Genomic DNA, 18,542 nt, shown 5'->3' with positions numbered 1-18,542 from the left:
TCTCGCACAGTTGATTCGGTCGTGTAACCGATTGTAAATAACTCGGAAATTATGGAAAGTATTCTGCATAATTTGCACAATAATGGCGATAATAACTGCTGGCAACCAGCCTGATTAATTGCGTGCCGAGCCGACTCTCTCGATTTTCAGCAGTTCGCTCTTTGCTTCGTTTTTCGTTATTCCGCGATCATTTGCTGTCACAGTCCACGGATACATCGTCGTTTCACGGGCTCGCATCCGTGCAAAACGTCCCCGTAATCTGATTTATCGTTACGGACGGCGGAACAGTTTATAAAACTGGACGCGCTCGAATACTTCCTATACGGCATGCAGGTTGATTCAGTTAATATTACTATCTCCCAATTCCGTCGAAAAATTCGCATATACGATTTCTCGAAATCTGTCGATACTAACGTGGATGCTGATAGTTAAAATCTTTGCGTCATGATCGGAAATGTCTGATGACTACACGCGGAAAGAACGATTTTGCTAAAAATTTAGCTGAATAAAAATCTGAAAATAATTTTGTTGGATCACTAAAATAATGATGTAGGATGATTAAACTGGGTTGCTAGAATGTTTTTGCAGCATTACATACAGCAAACTTTAGGGTATCTTTAGGACGTTCTCAGGATGATACGACGTCCTCTGAATGTTCTTCGGAAGTTTAGGCTATATAGGATTGCTCGCCATGCTTGAAATTCCTACGTAATTATTTTGATGGTTCAGCAAAATTATTTTCAGACCTGTATCTGGCTAAGTTTTTATAGATATTTCAACATAATTGTTCTTTCTATGTACGCGAAAAGAACTTTTGCTAAAGTAGTTACAATTTTAATTAAATACAAATCTGCAAATAATTTTGTTTAGTGTTAAAGTCACTATTAATGTCATATTATACTCAATCTCAATAATTTTTAATCATTTCTATAGATCCTCACTGCTTCTATTCAATATATGTTGGTAATTTATCTAAAACAATAAAATTAATCAATTTAATTTAAGAAAATCGTTAAGTTTTATTAAAAAAATTTATTTATCATTATTAACAATAAGTGCATACATTAATATGGATGTTGTTTACTTTGAAACTAATCACAGAAATGGATTGATTTACATTTTGACATATATGGAAATTACAAATAACAAGAATCTTATTTAACTCGAGAGATTGGATTTGATCCTTTGATACCTGACAGCTATCAAAATTATGTGGAATACTTAAACGTGACGAGCAATATTATAAAAAGTTTTGCCGTTTAGTCAACCAGCATTAATTTGATAATTCAGTAAAATTATTTTCAGATTTATATCTAAAGTTTTAAATACTTCAACAAAATCGATTTTTCCGTGAAAATTTTCCTCATCTTTTCTTACAATATCTCCGAGTAATACTATTGATAACAATAGAAAATAACATTACAATCATAAATAACATTATTCAGTATTAACAGCAAATTAATATATCAAAATAATATTTCTTATTGTTTGTTACATAATACATTACAAATGTATATCATGATTTGCACACATCTCATGCAAATTTATCGAGTATTTTGTACATCTATTTACTGTGCACTATTGAATATATATATATATATATTTCACACTCCCTATACATTATACATATGTGATAATTATTATTCCTGTTGTAACATATTCGAATTACGTGGGAACGATCGTCTGCACGTTAATACGCGGCAGAAATTTGTTTTCGTCGTTTAACGATAGCTCGTGCCACCGGAATAACTCTCACAATCTTGCTCCCACTTCTCATAGCCTCTTTTTTTTTGCCACTGACAATCATTTGCTTTCTCGCGAGCCGTAGCGCGAATTTCACGGTGGTGTACGGCGTGCGAAATGTTCGCGTAATCTGATTTATCGTCATGGTCGGGAAGAGAAAGAGAGGAGAGAGGGCAGTTTATGGAAATGGGTCTTCTCTCGCGGATGTTCGCTTTATATTGGGTGAGAGCTCAACGTCGCACCAGCGCGTATTATCTTCTTTCGTAGAGCAGCAAGCTCTCGCTCTTTTTAATTCCGTCAGAGATTATGTTTGTCTTTTCAAATGATATATCGTATTATTATCACCCGTAATTATTAGGTACATAACTCATAATGCTTCTACGAGAAATAAAAATTAATTAAAGTAAAACTATCAAAATTAATTGGATTAAAAAATGCTTTTAATTAGGACGTATTTGTTCAAGTGCAATTCGTCGAAAGAAAAGCAAGACAAATGTGAATATATGCGTTCACTGAAAGAAAAGATTGGTTGCTGCAACAATTTAGATAGTAAAAATATGGCGTAGCATTTTTAATGGCTGCAGTAACCAGATTTTGTAGCAGCAAATTTTTAGCCTATCGAAATCATATACTGACATTGCGGATAGGCTAACACAATTAAAAATTTAAAATAATATAAAAATGCTATGCCATATTTTACTATCTAAATTGTTGCAGCAACCAATCTTTTCTTTCAGTGAACACATATATTCACATTTGTCTTGCTTTTCTTTTGACGAATTTCACTTGAACAAATACGTTCTAATTAAAAGCATTTTTTAATCCAATTAATTTTGATAGTTTTACTTTGATTAATTTTTATTTCTACATACAATAAAAATGCTACACGGAGAGAATTTTCTTTTAAAATTTACCCTGAAAATATGGTGATTGTGGTACAATACAATATTTTAAAGATTTTTACCATGCACTTCAGTAAAATTGATCAAACTTATTTTATACTTTATTGTAGTTTTATTAATGAATGAGAGAGATTTATATCAAAATTCTTCGAAATACAATGTTGTCCCACGATTGTCATATTTTTAGGGTAAATTCTAAGAAAAAATTCTCTCCGTGTATGCCATATTTTACTATCTAAATTGTTGCAGTAACCAATCTTTTTTTTTCAGTGTTAGGAAACGTGTATAAATCGTGCTAGGATCTCGTATTACACCTTTGAATAAAATTGGCAAGGCTTTAAATTTTTCCTCGGGGAAAAAGGGAGAGACCACAGCTCTGATGCGTTCGAGCATCTTTCGGTATGCGGCATTACCGTTTACCTCGAAATGAATTTCGCAACGGAAACGGCGCGCGCTCCACCGCGCGATTCGACATGCATGCCAATTAACGGGAGAGCGACCATAACGGGCAAATTTGCCGGCGGACAGACTGGCCGGATATTTACGATCGATCGAATCACGTGACGCGGGTAGAATTCTGTCTAAATAGTGCGACGACCGGTATTATGGTGACTGTGCCTCGTAAAATTCAGGACTTTCTATTCACATTGTACAATGGCGAGTTTGCGACCTCGGGAATAGTTGTGACTGCGGCTGCAATTAGTTTTCATTCTTGATCATAGAGATTATTAGGTCAAATATTATTATATTATTTCGTAATCAATGATCATATTGTTCTTCTAAACAATGTGGGCGTTGACGTAAATTTATAATAATATGGTGAATCCGATATTAGTTGTGAATTAATAAACAGTAGGATATTTGCGCATGTAGTAAGGGACATAATTTTATCATTATCATTATTATCATCGCAGTCGTGAAAGAATCGCGCGAAATTCATCGTCACGTCCGAGCTGCGTTATTCCGATCGATGGATTGATTTTTAAGGCGGGGAATTTAGATAAAGCGAAGTGCATCGAAAGAATGGTTTTGCTGGAGTATCTAAAAATTTAGCTAGGCACCTACAGATTTGAAAATAACACTAGTTTACGAAAAAATGTTTTTTTCTTAATTACTTTGAACCAAATCAAGATGTTTCTTATAGATTTTTAGATATTGAAAACGATGTCACAAGTTTTCACTAGTACGTCAGATTTTTGATATAATTGAGATTTAATAGCTTTTTTGCAATATTTGATATTTTTTATAAAAAAGGTTAACATTATTTTGAAATTCTGATCATGAATATATTGTTTTTCCCCTATAAATTGTATTTTTTTTATTTGGACATCTTACTTTTTAAAAATCCTTCATAACATTGCATAATTAAAAAGTAAGATATCGAAATAAAAAAAAGTGCATTTTATAGAGAATTAACAATTTATGATTTTTAATCGAAATTTCAAGATAACGTTAACCTTCTTTATAAAAAAATATCAAATATCGTTAAAAAAGCCATTTTGGATATTAAACTTTAATCTTGGGAACCCGACATGCTGGAATTTTTCGGCTTGCGGCGTTTTCAGTATTCAAAAAAATCTGTGAAAAAACACCTAGTCCGATTCGAAGTAATATTTTACTTTAAGCTAGTAATTTTATTTTGAACTATAAAAATAATTATGTAGAATGTTCAAGCCTGATGAGCAATATTGTAAAAGTTTAACATTTTAGTGACCAACTTTAGTTATATTTGATTTTTTGATAGTCCAACAAAATTATTTTTAGATCTGTATTGAGCTACATTTTTATAGATACTTCAAGCGAAATTATTCTTTCTGTGTGCTTTTCTTACAAGAATCACGCGATTATATTGCAAAGTGAATAGTTGCGTAATTATTACGACAGTCGTTTCGGCGATGACAATGAATGACGAATATCACGGATATTATATCGAGACATCGGCGTCATGGTACTTCTCCAGTAGGGTAGGTGCCGATAAGGGACTATTAGGAGACGCGTTTGGAATCTCGAGCACCTAGGGTTGATCACTAAGGAGCATTATCACTTGCGATCAAGTTCCCGCCGGGACGTGCCCGACGCCGGCGAATGCATACAGGGTCATGTATGCATGCCGTCCCCTTCTCGCTTCACTCTCCTCCGTTTCCGCAAACCAGAATATGATCCGTATCGTTCACTCACACGTGCAAAACTTACGTGATCGTTACTAACGAACTGGCATTTCTTGCGTGTTTCGGCTGCTAGAGCTCGTGCCGGAATTCCGCATAAACGAACATTCTCGCGTAGATAAAAGAGGAATATCTCGCAAGATCGCCAGTCTGAGGCATAATCTACTTCGGAAAATTTAAATGTCATGCAATATTAAAATTAAAATGATTAATAAATGTATTATGATAAGAAATTAAATAATTTATGATACAAAATGATTATTCTAGATAAAAATAGATTTGTTTCATCCAACGTAATATTCTTTTAATAGGGGATATTTTATTCTGCAATGTTTATATTTCATGAATTAAACTGTCGGAGATTTAAAACTCGCATGGTGATCACTAGAATATAAGAGTGTTTTGGAGTATTGCTCATCATGATTAAATATTCTACATAATTATTTTGCTGGTCCAATGAATTCTCAGATTCACTCTTTAGAAAATTTACTTTAAATGAAGTTAAGGTTTTTAAAAGAGAGAGTTTAATTAAGAGTTTAATTAAGAGTTTACTTAAAAATATTTTGAGGTAATTTAAAATGTGTAAAGGATTAATCCACAATAATCTAAGAATTTTAAAGTTCTTTCACGAATAGTACGCGACACCATCAGATGGACGTGGCGGTGCTGCATTTTCTCGTAAGTAAGATCTAGGATAGAATAAAAAGCAGAGCGTTATGAAATTTTCATTCGTGTTCTAATGAAATAATTTTTTGACGTTCGAGGTTCCTTATGAATAAAGGAGACTTACCTTAAAATTTAAATAAATTCATAATCTTGTAATTACTTTCTTAAAACAAAACTTCAAAATTGCTTATCTATTTTTTACAATTTCCTACAAGTTCTATAAGTTTTGTTATAAATTTCTTTGATGTTTTTTAGTTTTTTCTTAAGTTTTAAGATTATTTCAAATAAAAGTTTTAAGTGTTCAAATTTACCTTTCATATTTCTTAGGTTTTCCTTAAGTTTTCTCTACAGTAAGTCTTAAGTTTGTTTTAAGGTTTTCTAAAGTAAACTTTCTCAAGGGTGTATCTAGCTAAAAATGTTTAAGTATTTCAGCAAAATGGGTCTTTCCGTGTGTCACAAAAGCATTTAGAATTTTTTTTCTAAAGATTCCAGTCTGTTTTATTCCATTTTATCAGACATCTATCATCGTCGTATCTTCATACATTCGAATTTGAAATTGGAAATATCGCTTCGGGCTGCTGAGCTCCATCATTGTTTGCCGCGGTCCTCGCCACGCCGTGGTATGCACATATGTGGATCGCGTACCAACGTACGGGACAATATGTAATACCGCGCGTCATACAGTTTACCATATTGATCGTACAACGGCTGTATAACGGCCAAAATTATCTCCACGATTCTATACAATACCTGTCCCCGGGTGATCAAAATATTTGCAATCACAGCGTGTAACGCGACATTTTAGCAAGTACTCGACAAGTATCGACGATGTTATCGCACCCGTTCAATTTTCGCTAATGAAACTTTCGAAACCGAAATTACCTGTGATTCCGCACGCAATACCTGTCTCCGCGTATGATGAGAGTATTCGTGACCGTAGAATGCAATATTGACAAATGTTCGTTATCACTGTTATCAGGTTATTATTTTCCGCGCGATATAGTTACCGAACGAAGTTTCACCGAAACGGAAACGACCTGTAACACCATACAATACTCTGTTTCCCGAGTGATGAAAATATTGGCAGCCGTAGACTGTAATATTAACAAGTAGTCGACAGATTGCAGGACCCTGTTATCAAGGATATTATTCTCCGTGCGGTATAGATATTGATCGAAGTTTCGGCAGGAGTTACTCCTGATATTGTACAATACCTGTCGTCGAACGATGAAAATATTGGCAGTCACAGGATGTGACCCCGCATTTGAACAATAGATATTGAATGAATTGTGACAGCGTTACTGAGGGATGACATTAGTTTTCATAAAAATTAAATAAAAGGTACGAATGAAAATGTACGTGTTAATGATTCTATAACTGGTGTTGCTGAATGATAAAAACGTTAGTAGTCGTAAAATTTAATTGCAAAATTAAGCCAAAATATATTGGGCAAGTTATAACAACGCATCGACATCATTTTTCATATAAATTTCTGTAATAGGAAATGTTATACGGCCTTCTGCAATAGCTTTTGCGGAATATTTGTGGTCGTAAAATGTAATATTGTATTTTTCAAAAATAAAAAAAAAATACGACGTCAGGAGAATAATCAATAATTTTTATCGACTGTTTTATTCAATTTTTATTATGAGATCCATTCATCCAAAGGTCCATTAAGTCTGAAATCAGCATTGTCTGGCCGTACAAAATCCAATACTGTTGGACCGTGAATTTTCGGCGATACGAGAGAAGCGATTGGGGGATAGTTTTAAATCGTGATTTATTCGCACTGTATCTTTTGGCAAAAACGTTATTCACCATACTAGAGCAATTGGATGTTTTTAAGATGTGATCCCTTTCTAGTGACATCAGGATTTTTTTCTAAATTCACTCTATTTTCACATTTATAATTTGTGATTAGAAGCTTGGATATATGTATGCAGTGATAGTTATTTTAAATTTAATATTTTATACCTTTGGAAAAATATTATTAATATATTATAATTATTAATATATACAGCACTTACAGTAATATTGCTGCAACGCATAATATTGCCGCAATATTGCTGTAAGTTTTGTGCTGTTGGGGTACATATTTAACTTTTATTCTATTTTAAAGATTTGATATAATTTATTTATATAATAAATATACTACATATAGTAGATATAAAACAGATTATATTCTTACAATCTTTTCGCACTATTCTCTAGTTCTCGTTAGCCATTTTTTTCCATTAACTCTGGCAATTTACTACACGAAAATACACATTGTCAGACCATTCTCTTTCCACGCTCATGTAATTCGTATACGTAACTACACGTCCCATTGGGCGTCGTGTGTTGTGTTGCAATACAACACGTACGTTAAGTAAAAGCCCATCAGGCTGATGAGGATCAGTCCGCTCATGCTTGGCATTTACACTTAATTAAGCTTGGGTATACATCAAGAATGCGACGTTTATGGCTGTGGTCGACCGATTCCAATTCCTTCCTTACATTGTTCGCATGTATCACATAAATCATTTTCAAAATTAGAGGTGCATTTAGCTTTGAAAGATGAAGCGTTGATTAACAAATTTAATTGACGAATAAAACTTCTTTATTATTTTTACATGTAAAATATGGAAATCTTTGACATGTGTAGTTTTTACTTTAGAAGGTTATACACAATATATAAAATTGCAACGAGTTTTTGTTATTTTCTATCAGGATTGGGAACGTTACTTTATAAAAATAATACGTTACCGTTAATTTTGATAAAAAGTAATTTGTTATTGATATTTAGGAAGTGAAAACTCTATACACAGAAAAATTTTCATATTTCTATCCAAATATTTAAAGAAAATACGTATTTCAATCAAAAATAATACAATCCATTGAATAGATATAAAGGTAATAAGAAAGATACACTAAAATAACGATAAAGGCTGATATCATTACTGCAAAACTGTATCGACGTTGTCGTTACCGTTATACCGTTACAGGTAGAAAAAGGTAACGGTAATCGTTACTTTTCAATCCTACTTTCCATTATTAATTTTTGGCAAGCTTGTGAGTTCTCTAACTGGGCTTAATCGCTATCTCGAAATGACAAAGATTATATATGTATTTAATTGATAACAATACAAATCTGTCAAAGTCTGTAATTTTGCGTGCACAAGCTTTCTTTCGCTCCTTCGTTACAGTTTACATGTTAAATAAAATGTGCACAGCTTTTCTCGGAAACGCACGCGGTTAATATCCTAGCCACTGTATGCGGGCATTAAGTAGAGGCCATCAGACTGATGAATGCGGGTCTTTCATGGTCGGTAGAAAAATTCACGCTGTCACCTTACCGTCGGCTTTTTGCTTCAACGGTCGCGAATTTTTCACGCCGTTGCTTGAACCCGCGAAGCCGCGTAAGCCTCGTGCACGTGCGCGAGTGATGATAGACGGCGGACGGATACGCACAGCCTGCTTTTCCCTCCTCTTATAAAAACCCTCGAAGCATATGCGAGCATTAAGTATAGAAGCTAGTCTGGGTTGATGAGCCCAGCTCTTTGCAATATCTCGTAAGCACTCCTGTGTCACATAAATATTAATGTAGTGCAGAATGCGAGTAACGTAACAACCTGTCTCATTATCAGTAAAATTTGTATGCCTTATAATTTAGAGGAGAGTTTGCGGATATAAAAATTTAATTATTACTGCCTTTCATTAATCTTTGAGTACGTATAAGGGTATTCAGAGCACTCCAAAAGATCGTATTTTTATACTTATATTTCCTAAATTAATACCTCTGTATAGAAATTAATTTACGTATTTATAAAATAGTGAAATGTAAAAATAATGAATTTTATTTAAGACTTATTTCTAGTCAATACTTTTTATTTTCATTTTACAGAATAAGGTTTAAGATAACTATACGTGAGGTGCTGTGGCCACTTACCTACTTAAAGATTAATAATTTTTAAGATCTTACCCAAATATAGGTTTCTCTATGTTTGTCAGACTGTAAAGATATAATGAAAAATATATGTAATAGAGAAAGTATGAAAGAGATAAACGAATACAAGTATGATTTTGCGCGGGATTATAATTTTCTTAAATTATTAAAAAATGCCAGATTAAAGGGATAATATGACTTGCTAAAAATAAAAAGAAATACGAGAAGAAGGCAGGTGATGAAATCGCGTCATTCTAAGCGTGACACGAGCGTGACGAGACAGTAGGCCTCCCGTTATTTACTCTTTTGATGCAGCATAGAAGCCAGGAAAGTGGTGCAACAGTAGACTCGCCACGGCGTTTCATCTTTCACCGCAAAACCACGTCGGCAGGAAGTAAAGCTCGTTTTCGTAGTGACTTTAGAAATCGGCCGAGTGGTTTTATTATGATATACCCTGGATATCGTTTCTCTTTTTAATATCTTCCCTTTTTCCCGTTGATTAATTATTATACTACAAAATATCAGGTCACAATCGCATAATAATTATTGAAACATTAATAATTATTTAAACATAGCAACTTAAATAAATAGGAATAATAAAAAAAAATTGGTTATCTGATATGTGCGGTGGTACGGACAAAATATTACAGTCAGACAAACGACAGGATAATTCCCTCATGACTACGTTGCGAAAAATAGTTCACGCGAAAAAAACAACGCCGATTCAATGTGCAGCGACAATAAAAGTTATATCCGTGGTTTTTTTTTATTTTACGAAATCAGGAGTTTAATTCACGAACATGGACGAACATATCAACGAGCACGAATCACACCTCGCAAAGGACACCCATCGCCAATTGATTTCTCTTCAATCATGCACGGAAAAAAATTCTAAGCGAGATGAATGTTTCGCAATATCACGAAAATCATTTTCCACTGTTGGAATTTGATTCGGTCATCCGCGTTTGTGTGTGTGTTTCGTCTGCGCAAATATTTCGCGAGCACAACGAGATAAAAGAGTGCATATGTTTTATAATCCTCGCTATTTCAATTCGGTTGCTATATCGTTTACGGCAAAATATCCGACATTATGACGGAAATATATAACTTCATGAGGATTCTCGAAGCATCATTTATCATTGCACGTGACAAAAAGTTGGAATGTGTCCGAAATTGCGCTGTTGATCGGACCCGACATTAGCGGTAAGCTCGCTGTCGCTATTACGAGATAACATATCGGATTTCGAATAAATGAGAGAGTTAGTCGGGAAATTAGGGGATTGCGGGGATGCATCAATGAAATCCGATTCGTTGGTTACGAACGTTGACACGTGCGAGAAATGGCACTCTCGTGTTTGATTTTGCGACGATTGCATAGCGGATCGTCGATTCAATGAAACCGCAGTATGTTCGATAAAACACTTTCAGATACTTCCGCTCTCTCAATATTTTCCTAAAACAATTTTAATTGTTATTTATCACCGAAAATCGGATTGTTTATTGGATGTGCGAACGCATAAATTTTCCACGTTTATCTAACCTGCGCGCAGAATTTTGCGATAACTCTAAATTTAAATAGAATATTACTCGAGGTTTGGAAAGAATGATTTTTCTAAAGTATCTGAAAATTTAGCTATATGAAAAGAGCAATTTTGCTGAAGAATCTAAAAATTTAGCTAGATACAGATCTGAAAATAATTTTGCTAGATTATTAAAATAATTAGGTAGGACGACAAAATTGATTGCTAGAATATCAAAACCTTTTGCAGCATTGCTCATCATGCTCAAGATTCCTACAAAATTATTTTGATGGTCCAAAAGAATTATTTTCAGATCTATGTCTAGCTAAATTTTTTAGATTCTTCAGTAAAACTGAATTTTTCCATGTAAAGACAGATTTAAAAATAAATTTTGATGAACTATGAAAATAATTATGCAGACCGCTCAAGCTCGTTGCTAGAATATTGAAACTTTTTTTACCGTCATCGTTACCAACGTTAAGCATTTTGCATAATTATTTTGATGCTCAACAAAATAATTATGTAAATATTTTCAAAAAAACCGTTCTTTCTGTGAATTAATCAAAATAAATCGAGTACAAATTTCGCTCGGTATGAAGCATCACGAATCGTTTTACACAAATGTCGCGCTTCTGTCGCCCGGTGTCGCCGCCCAATATCGTAGAAAAGGTATTGACATCACCTATCAGCAGATTAGTATCGATGGCAAAAGCATCCGCAATTGATGCCTGAAGCGATATCGATGCTGTCAAAGCGTCGACAATATGTGTCTCTAATCACTGCCGATGATTACAACGTCGAATCAGATTCGTTCGCTTCCGCGCCATTCCTTTTCAGAGCCGTTGGATTAACGGCGAATGTCTGTCGTCGATTCTGACCGGAATTATCGGAGCTACGTGCGTGAATATTCGAATATCCGGACGACTGAATTCTTCACGTGTTTCATTAAACGCGATGACGCGATTGGCGCGAATTTCACGCGAACACTACGGAAACGCAAAAGATTGTACGGATTCATTCATTCTTTTTTTTTTAGCCCACATCACGGTCCCGTCCCTGCGTACCGGTTCGATCGAGTTGCGTTTCGTTGGCCGTTAGATTTGAGTTAATTACGACACAAATGAGACATAATTGATTTGAATCATTAATCTTTTTGGCAAATCGATGTATATTGTGTTAATTTATGAAGTTTTATTAACTGACGTTAAGGCTTCTATAGATTTCTTTTTTCTTTGTTTTCCTTTTTTGTGTTAGATATTTATGAATATATACATATTTTGTAGTCGTCTATAATAATCAAATCTGTATCTTGTCTTTTTTTTTGTAAATCGGAAATTGCAAAAATAAAATCATATACATACATTATATTTCTGCCTATGTTCATTGTATGAACAAAGCAAAAATAATGGAATAATGATTATAAATGAATTAAAATTTATCAAAAAATATGATAATAATAATTTCGGGAATTAGCGCTGTAATATGTGCGCGATTAATTTCAATATTATTGAATTGTATCTATTTAATTAGTAATTTGTCAACATGTTTCAGCTAACTTTTTAGCCATTCTCAGTACAGATGAATCCATGTGATAAAGCGATGAGATATATAAGATTAGGCTACGGTATGTACTCGCATGTTTTTCATTATTTTAGTATCCGCAATGTTTCCATGTGAGGTGGTCAATCTTTATTTCTTGGAGAAAACGCAACCAGTTGGCTAGCTGGTGCACTTGTGATTAAGCGCCTACATTTGATTCACAAAGTTTATTAACAAATTCTAAGTACTCGTACATTCGTTAGAAATAATGGTAGTGTCTCACCTCCATCAAACCACTGTCGATACAAAGTTTATCAGCTCGTTGATCGTGGACGAAGTAATCACGATACTGCACTGTGTTAAAATTTTATTGATAATCGAGAAGTCCTGAAAGTTTAAAAAAGTACATGCATTTGGAGGACTCCATGGCGTTGTTCCTTTTTTTCTGATGCTAGGGAGATTTTTGCAGTGACGTGTGTTCTTTTTTCTTTCGGGAACATCCCGGAGAATTTTGGGATTCGAAAGTTTGTGCTTCGGGTCGCGGAGGATCACGACGGCTGGCGCTATGGGGACTGTCTTCCGCTTATCCTACGAATGGTGCTGTGAAATCAGCGCCGGTGATTCGAGAGAGGGTAACCTCGTGCACAACCTGACGAGGGCGTGTAGTGGTAGTTTGCGCTGTAGGGATGCCAAACCGCCAAACTTCGCCTCGAAACCATTCTCGTAGACCACCCTTCCTTCAACCGTACCCTCTTGTTCTACCGCATCCTCTCTTTCTCATCTTCTCTCGGTACCTTTGCATCCTCTTTCTGTCACTATTCTCTCCATTTCTGCTTCTATCTCTTTTTCTCTTTTATATATATATATACACACATTCTTGTTTCCTCAAGCACTATCGCAAGGCTTTTCCTTTATTTGCATTTCCTTCCTGTGCGATATCTTCTTCCATGTTTTCCATCCCTGCTTTTATCTGCATCCCTTTATCTGCAATCTTTCTTGATCCTCCTGCTACCTCGTCCCTTTTTCCGAGCCAAAGTCCGCAACACATTTCCTTCATCCGTTATTTCTTGCTAGCCTTTTTACGTCGCTTCTACTCTCTTTCCGGTTTTCGTTCATCCTATTCTCTTCATCTTGTTTACCTACCATTTTTTGGTTCGAATATTGCCGCATTTTTACGATTCTTCCCTCTATTTCGATTTTAATTAATTCAGTATGTTGGCATTTCTTGCTTTTTCCTTTATCATATTTTTACCTTTTCATCTGTACTCTAATGTCTTTATGAGTTGCTCATCAAATGTTTAGTCCAAAATTGCATGAACGTCTTCCTTGTTCCTCGCTTCATTCCGCTTCCTTGATTTCCTGCTGGATTTCGCCACAAGGCACATAAGCATACACATACCAAAGCAGCAGCGAGCTTCATTCTCCGGTGCGAACGTATAAGCTATCGAAGGAGCTCCGAAACAGCTACGAGCTATGTGCTACGGCTCAGCTCCTCTCGTCAGACTTCCACTTAATACTAATGTAAGCATCGGCCAATTAACGTAATTGTGTTATGGCCCACGTCGAACACGGATCTCGGAGCTGTCTGACGGCTTCTCAACCCGGTTGCTTCGTGGATCGATAATTCGCGCGCGTTATACACTGACGACCGTCGTGCAGACGAGCGATAGCTCGCGATAAACGGGAACCATGAACGGCATCAAAGTAACAGGGCGAATGGAATTGGACGATGAATCGGTTTTAAAGTAGAACGTATTAGTCGCAGCGAGTGATTTTCCATCGATCAAAAATAGCTACTTAAATAAATTGAGGCAAAGCAAGATGGGTTAATAATAAAAACTGTTTCTCTTTTTATAATTTTTTTTTAAACAAAAATATTAACATCACAAAAGAGTAATTTATTTTTTTGCTGTTTAATATTCAATATAATTCACTTTATTCAAGCTGTTACTTGAATGAATAAATATAACAAATAATTATTACAATACTTATATTTTAATTACATTAATATCTTTCTGCGTTATAACATTACCTACTGTTTTTATGAATATTAATGTCCCGGATGAAACTCAATCTTATCCACCATTTTACTAATTTTCCCGTCGCACGGTTTCTTGACTAAAGAAAAACCCGCGACGGAATATTCTCTCTTATGCACCTTAACAAGATAAAAATATCCCGTCAGGTTTTCTTGTCGTATAATATGTCCCTGCGGTAAAGTTCGCTCGCATTTCACCCCGTAATCCAATGACAGTGTCTGCTACCGCAAATTAGTGCAAATATTTGTCTTTTTATTGCGCTGCGTTTCACGGCTTTACCTCGAGGACGAATAATACCTAAGATCGAGTTAATCTTGCTCAGTTCTTCGCCGCCGGTATTAGCAACAACTTATGGTGTCCATGCGACCGGCGATTTGTAACAAGAAGCGGATTAAATGCTGCTCAGTGAATTGCCACCGTTACGTTGGCGGGTAAAGTCGAAGTCGCGAGATCACGGATGTCAACGAGAAAAATTGCCACCGGAGCTCGTCTTGACGACGGCGACGGATTTAATTTCCGATTCAAAAAGTATCAGCTCACACCGATACTCTCGAAATTGCTTGCACAACTCTTCGATTTACCCTATATTTTTTTTCGCCATACAATTTCACTTTTGTAAAAATCTCACGTAAACATATGCGAAATAGGGTAGCGATCTCTTTATCAAAAAGTTAAGTCGTAACTTGAACTATAAAATTCTTATCTTATTTTGTACTCTTCTTCTTTGCCGAGTGATAAAGCTTTACATACGTGCGAAGTAATCGAAGGAATGCATTACGAACATTTGAGGGAGAAAAGTTGCGGAACAATCGATTTTTATGTGACCCAGAAGGTATTCGATAAATTTGGTAGCAAACGGACCCTGTCGCTGGATATCGTCCAAGTCCGCTATATAAAAAAGATACGAGCATCCTCGAACGAGTCCCTCGGCGCACAAAATTGCGTTTCTCGACGCCGTTTCGGCTTCTAAACCTCATTTTTCCGATCGGATCGAGGGCTTCTCGCCTCGATATCTAGCTTTCTTTGACGAAGCAGGCACGACGTTGCCTCCATTCCTTTACACGAACCGTTATATGCACACGGGATGGTAAAAGTGGCACAGCTTCTCCCAGGTGCTAGGTACATAAATTCACTGTCGTCCCAGCAGCTCCTCCAAGATATTTGAAAACTTCGATAGACAATCGAGACACGCCACGCTGCATCTCCCGTCTGAGACAACGGTGAGACTCTTCTCGCGCCTGATATCTCTCGAGTTTCTTATCATTTTCTCCTGGATCGAGCCTGGGATCCCGTCCACGTTCGACAAAGTGCAGGTTTACGTTGCTCGTAGAGTTTTATCAAGCGAATGCATATCGACAACACGCTGCTGCTCTTCCATTTTCCAAGTTGCATACGCGATACAGGTTCCGCTCGACAAGCTTTAAATAAGTCGGAGAAACTTGAGTGTTGGGGAAGGAAGGGTGGGAGGGAGGGAGAGAGAGAGATCTTTATTTGTAGAGTGCTTTAACCTTTAGAGGGCCGGCATTTTTGCCTTGAAATTTTGAATTTTTTAAATGTAAAATTCATGTATATATTGAATGTTTATGTCACGAAGAGTCGACAAGTTTTCCGCTGGCTACTGCAGTGGTCAGTCCGGTTCTCTAAAGGTTAAAAGAAAACTTCTCAAGCACTATATACAAAAGTATTAATACTGAAATAATACAGAGACAATAGAGAAAATAAGAAAAAATATTAAAGATCGGATATAAATGTAACAAGCAAAGAAAATGAAGCTGTTTACAAACCAAAATCTGAGCACACGAAACTAATTATAAATATACAGGTATATATAGTTGTACAGTTTAGTCTTGAAATCAATAATGGAGGTAGCATTCCGAATATCAAATGGGATACCGTTCCAGAAATCTAATGCAGTGCATCTTTTTGAACGTTTGAAAAATTCCATGCAGCATTAAGGAAGAAGCAGTATATATCGCTGTGTACTCTGATACAAATTGAGTAACATAACGCTTACAGTTAAGTTCATATAAAGTATAGGAGAAAACTTACGTTAGATTTCAAAATGTAAAATGTCAGGCGAAAAGAGTGAAAGGGGGGAAGAGAGAGAGAAAGAGAGAAAGACGACTGCATTTATAGTTGCATTTTGCATACTGTATATTTTAATATTGTATCTTTAATAATACCATGCTCATATAAAGGTTGACCACATTTTTACAAGGGTTCACAACAAATGCAAATGTACATAACGTTTTATTCGCGAGGAACTGTAATCAAGGGCGGGTGTATAAACGCAATGACATGGAAGCGATTCCACGGTAAAATCACGCTGCAGATTCCGCGCGTTCCGGCTAATTTTCGACGAGCGAACGTGAGACCGAAAGAGTTTCAGGCTGAAATTTAAAATTCATATTGACCATGTAAGAGTTTCAGCGAGGAAGTTCGTTGAAAGCAAAACAAGATAAAATTTCGCGGAATTTCGTAAGTAAAATTTCCATTACGCGCGCGCTCTAAGTTATCAACCCGATCTGTCCAATTTGCGCGATTACACGCTTCTCTTGTCAATTTACGGAAAATTGGTGAAAAAATACCGGCCGGTGAGAATAAAACTAAAACGTCACGACGCGCGGCCTGAAAATTCGTATTATGATTGATTATCGAAAATCAGCGTTATATTGAAATTGATCATTGCCACTGCATTTTACGACCGTATCAAAGAACAATAAAGCATTGATAAATTTTGCGTAAAACTGCCCCAATCGAATTTACGTCGCACGCGATGCGTCTATTAATACGTATCTCGCGGAAAATATAAATTCCAGTCTACTATTTCCGTTTGCGAATTCGATTTTATAAATTGACAGATCGAAAACTGCATACAAAGCGCAGAGTTGGCGTGATCGGCGAGATATAATTGTCAGTCATTTAGTTCAAATTACTCTATCGTCTATTACTTATTAACGAGGGCATTGACTCACTTCAATATTTGATTGATTAAACGTGGATATGAATTGAAAACGGTTCACACATATTTATAGACATTTAAGCTAATACATGAGCAGAATCTGTCAACTTTGGCTCGAGATACGAATCCGTTACGTTTTATTGTTTGAAGCGTGCGCGCCGACTATGAAGCGAGAATTATTCGCGAGTCTGGTTCATATCCCAATTCGATTGCCATTGGAAATTCTATACGACTTAGTGCCTAGAATATGGAATAGTGGCGGCCACAATACTGATATAATGAGCATCGTGCCGCGGTACGATGAAACGAACGTGGTTGCTCCCGGATTTATAGTAGCGATTGAACGTGGCACGCCCGGTTATCTGCCGCTTGGATTCCTGGATCAGGAAGCTTACTAAAAACGATTAAAAAACCTTTGATAGAAATTTTCCGTTCACCGAGAAAAGCGAATCCTGTGGAATGTTAATATTATCGTGGCTACACTTCTCGCTTCGGGGAATCATTAAGATAAACGAGTCGAAGTATCGGAGACAGAGATAATGGGAAGAATTATTAGTATAAAAAATTTGTTGTAACGTATTTCGTTAACGACGGATAATCTTTATGTGAGAAAAAGCATTTCTACGTCCTTTTCCTCTCTCTCTCTCTCTCTCTCTCTCTCTCTCTCTCTCTGTTGAAATAAGAAAGTAAATTTTTGAAAATAATTAATTTATTGCAATTAAATATAGCGCTTTGTCTCTCTTACGCATGCAAAAGACATCTAATTATACAAAGCATATTTACGTATCAAAAACCAGTAGCAGTAATTTTCGCGAACAGCAGTAGATTAATATAATAATTATAGATAAATGATATTGATACAATAAAATATTAATACCAGGAATAATATTAATATTTAAAATTGACTTGTGTAAACCTATTGTATAAATCATAGCTATCATTTTCACAGCGAATGATATGTATATGTATAAGCGGATATTTTCGAGAAATCAAGAATAGCGCGAGTATGAAATGGGATAACTTGAAGAAGTGGTTGCCTGTCACGTTCACAAATGTCGGTGATTTGCGTGGCATTGAACGC

The sequence above is a fragment of the Trachymyrmex cornetzi genome, unplaced genomic scaffold (genome assembly GCF_001594075.2).
Source record: "Trachymyrmex cornetzi isolate Tcor2-1 unplaced genomic scaffold, Tcor1.1 scaffold104, whole genome shotgun sequence".
Classification (NCBI taxonomy): domain Eukaryota; kingdom Metazoa; phylum Arthropoda; class Insecta; order Hymenoptera; family Formicidae; genus Trachymyrmex; species Trachymyrmex cornetzi.
The sequence above is the reverse complement of the archived record's forward strand: the minus strand, read 5'-3'. Positions refer to the sequence as shown.